This window comes from Puntigrus tetrazona, unplaced genomic scaffold (genome assembly GCF_018831695.1).
Source record: "Puntigrus tetrazona isolate hp1 unplaced genomic scaffold, ASM1883169v1 S000000300, whole genome shotgun sequence".
Classification (NCBI taxonomy): Eukaryota; Metazoa; Chordata; class Actinopteri; order Cypriniformes; family Cyprinidae; genus Puntigrus; species Puntigrus tetrazona.
Window position 1 is genome coordinate 5764 of NW_025047960.1, and position 4237 is coordinate 10000.

Consider the following 4237-nt stretch of genomic DNA (forward strand, 5'->3'; position numbering starts at 1 on the left):
CTAAATTTAAATAAAAATTAATGGCAATTGAAACCCAAAGCATAAAAAATTTTATAAACGTTAATTAAAAATATTATCTAATCAATGCTCTATATATCTAAAGCTAGTAAAACAACAACACGTGACATAAAATGCGTTTTTAATATATTTTCATTAATATATTAATGTTGAATGAAGTCTATAATATATTACAAAATATATATTTATATTTTTGCTTTGTGATTCTTATGTAACAATATAGTGATAGAAAACTAAATATGAAAATCCCTTTCATTGTTGCCTCTCAGCAGTGTCGTGTTCTGTGTGTGTGTGTGTGTGTGTGTGTGTGTGTGTGTGTGTGTGACTGCGGCTCGTTTCCATCTGAATGCATGAAATGACTTTGTGCTGAACTTTCCTTTCTCATGTATCCGGATGCAGCACATCCGCCCCCACACACACACACACACACACACACACACTCGGCGAGGGGTTGCGCTCGCGCTCTTAAGGTCGCACCAGCGCTATCGTGTTTTTGATCTGATGTTTTCGAGACAAACGCAGAAAGCTTTTAATGAGAAAGCGATTTAGTTGCATCCGCACCATATAAAAGTTCAGTGCGGCTTTCCCTGGAGACAAAAAGGAAATCAGCTGCGCGTAAAAGCAGAGACTAATTCTATCCGACTGCGTTTCAGAGTCACAAGCAAAATAATAACGCATAAAACACTTTGTAACTAAGAGTACCAACACACCAGTATATTTGACCGATGATAAATCTTTTAGCACATGACGCAGAGATAATGTTGATGTGGATGGCGTGCGTGACGCGCCGCGGCAGATGCGCGCGTTTCACACGATCCACCTTAAACCCCGAGCTGGTCCACCCCTCCTGCATCTGCCCCATGATCCTCTTTCATTCATCAGTGTGTGTGTGTGTGTGTGCGCGCGCGCGCAAAAACAGCGCACGCATCTGATCCGACACACTCACGCAGAGTCTGACGCGGCGCACGGACGCTCCCCGTCCGCGGATTTAACCGGATCCTCTCTGCCTCTCCCCGCGGAGGTCGCTCTGGATGTTACGCTCGCGGTCACGCCATAGATTCTCGGCCTCGCTCTGGACATATTGATGGACGTTTGGCACGAGGACCGATGGATCTGACATTACAGGAGTCCGTCTGTAGGTACGTATTAGTCTTATCTCGCACACATCGGTGTCGTTTAACGCGGAACCGGACAGGGTTGGATGGAGCTCGCGTGGATCTACGGGTCTCCACGGGCCGCCGCGCGCGACAAACTCGCGTTTATCACTCCAAACTTATGTTCGTGATCGTATTATGCGCTTCGGGCTGTGTGTGCATGAGTGTGTGCAAGCCTGAACACACACACACACACACTCCTCCCCCAGCGGGCTTGTTTTCATTCATAAGTTTGCTTTTTCCTGCGTTTTTTTTTTCCCCGTGAGGTGTTTTAAGCGTTAATTACATTACGGATGTAACCACGCATGCTTAAAACCAAGCACACTGCGCGCATCTTTTTTGCATTACAAAGGTAATTTTCTTTTTTTTTAATTTAACGCAGCAGTCGCGCGCCCGACGTTAAAGCGAAACGTTGTGACCCGCGCTCTCCGTGTCGCACGCGCGAGCTCGCTCCGTGTTTCCCCGCTTGACCGTGCTCTCTCTCCCGTGCTCTCTCTCCCGTGCTCTCTCTCCCGTGCTCTCCGGAGTCTCGGGCGTCACGGAGCGCTTTGAGAGCGTGTGAAGCTCTGTGTTTGATTTGAAGTCTTTCCTGCTCCGTGTGGCTCTGCATTTTAATGTTAAGCAGCCATACACATGCAAATCAGGACGGGAAGTATTTGTACTTTACTTCAGTTGTGTGCTTATTGAGGTCGGTACAAAGTCTTGTTAATAGTCAACTCTCTCTCTCTCTCTCTCTCTCTCTCTCTCTCTCTCTCTCTCTCTCTCTCTCTCTCTCTCTCTCTCTCTCTCTCTCTCTCTCTCTCTCTCTCTCTCTCTCTCTCTCTCTCTCTCTCTCTCTCTCTCTCTCTCTCTCTCTCTCTCTCTCTCTCTCTCTCTCTCTCTCTCTCTCTCTCTCTCCGCTCGGGGGTTAAATGGCTCTGTGAATAGAGAAGGAAAGGAGCTGGAGACCTTCATCACACACACACACACACACTCTGCGGTGTGGTTTACGAGCTCTCTCTCTCTCTCTCTCAGAAAGTACATCTGCACACGTTCAGTCCAGATCTGTGATTTCAGAAGAAAGCCCCCGGTGACCGGGCATCTCAAACACCGGTGTGAATCGTGTCCAGGGGCTCTGACCCTCTAATTAAGGCTTGACCCCCCCAAAGGAAGTTAAAAACAAAAGCTCAGGGGCCTGAGAGTGTGTATGTGCTCCAGCGGGGTGTTTGAACGCTTCAGTAACCACTAGTTAGGGTTTTTTTTTTACTAGTACGCTTCAAAATGAAGGTTTTCGCCACCGTTTTTGTGATCTGTTGGTGAAGGGTTCTTGGATCCATGGGAGCATGAAGGGCTCCGTTCCTTCTTTAGATGTTTTTCTCTTAGTGTGATGTTTTCACCAATAACTAAATCTTTTAAAAGGCTTTATAATGTTTGCAGGTTGTTGTTTCGCCGCGTTCATGACTTCTAAAGGTCACTGCGAGACGTATTTAGTGCAGTGGATATGTTTATTATGCTCACCGAGACATTTTTTTCTTAGTTTAAACAACATTTAAACGTAAAAAGAAATATTTTTGACTAAAGGACTGAAATGTAAAGGCAGAAAATTGAATCTTGAAGACATCACTGACGCTCTATTCCCTAAATGTCTTGTTAAAAGCACTGTTTATGAAGGTTTTTGGTGTTACCGGTTCTTCATGGAGACTTTGAGACGTTTCACTTTGAAATGTTCTTCAGAGAACCAGAAAGGACCTTTTTTTATCTCCAAAAAAGTGTTACCATGCATTTTTTTTTGTCTTGGCATTATTAATAATGATCAATAATAATCTAAAGACGCTTTTACAGAACGGAAAAGTTTCGGTTCTTTCGTGGAATAAAGAACAATTTCTGGTTTCCAAAAGAACCGTTCAGTGGAAAAAACGACCGAAGAAAAATTGTTGAATTGATGTTAAAATTTAAGTCACGGAACCATCAGACATTCAGCAAACGGTGCTTAAAAATGTTAATTCTCTTAAAACACTAACCTTAAGAACTTTTGTTTTGATTTTTGCTATTAAAAGTTTCCAATAGTGTTCAAGGTTCTTCATGGAACCAGTAGATGCAGTAGAGAGCCTTTATTTTTAAAAGTGTAGGGAAATATAACTTTTCGTTTCCAAAGAACCTAAAAGAACCAATTTTTGTGTGTGAACTTGAAAACATTTCCATCTATAGTGTTTTATACGGATTGTTTTCCACTGACGAAGAACAAGAATCGTTAAAGGTACTTCTTAAAAACAGTAAATGACAATAAATGTAATCATAATGTACCGTAAAAGTGATAAATAGCTATATGTCATGTATATTCTATTTTAAGTGCTAAAACGGATCTAAGCGAGATTTTCTGTTACTTTTTTCGAATAGTGGCGATTATCCGCAGTATATAAAGTATTAAGTGCAAATTATAATTTTAATTCAAGTTATTAATGCCAAACCTTATTGGGACATTAAAGCCCTTCCCAATCTAACTCCATACTATTTCAACTTTATAATTTCCTTCGTTTTTTTAATTTAGTTTGAACTTGGGGCGAACGCGTCAAACCGCACGCTCTGGGGTGATGTTTGCCGAGCGTCTCTACAGGTGTCGACCATCCCGATCACACCTTTGATCTTTGCTTAATATCCCGAAACATTGTTCGTTTAACCTCGCAGTGTGTTTTTTGCCGCTTTGATTGCATCGATTGGATGTAGAGAATGACGTGTCTCTTCTCGTCTCTCAGGCCGTCAGATGAACGTTGCGTCAGTGTTGTTTGGAGCCGCTGATCGTGTCTCATGGATCGCCTCGGTCAGCGCGGAGGAAGCCTCCCGTCCGGCGCCGTCCTTTCCCTGGACCAGATCAAAGCCATCCGCTCATGCAACGAGTACACCGAGGGCCCGGCCGTGGCTCGCAGACCGGCCCCGGGGCCGCCTCCGCCGCGCGCCGCGGACAAGCAGGAGAGGACTCACGAGGTGCTCCTGGTGAACGTCAATAACAACTACGAGCGCGGCGGCGCGTCCTCGGTGCTCAGCAGATCCACGAGCTCCGGGAGCAACAGCAGCGACGGATCGGGGCG

The 4237-nt window shown here is 44.6% G+C and overlaps 1 pseudogene; it reads left to right on the plus strand.

The window, feature by feature from the left end:
• Window positions 1-1073: 1073 nt before the first annotated feature.
• Window positions 1074-4237, plus strand: part of LOC122333607 — a 3740-nt pseudogene continuing 576 nt past the window's right edge.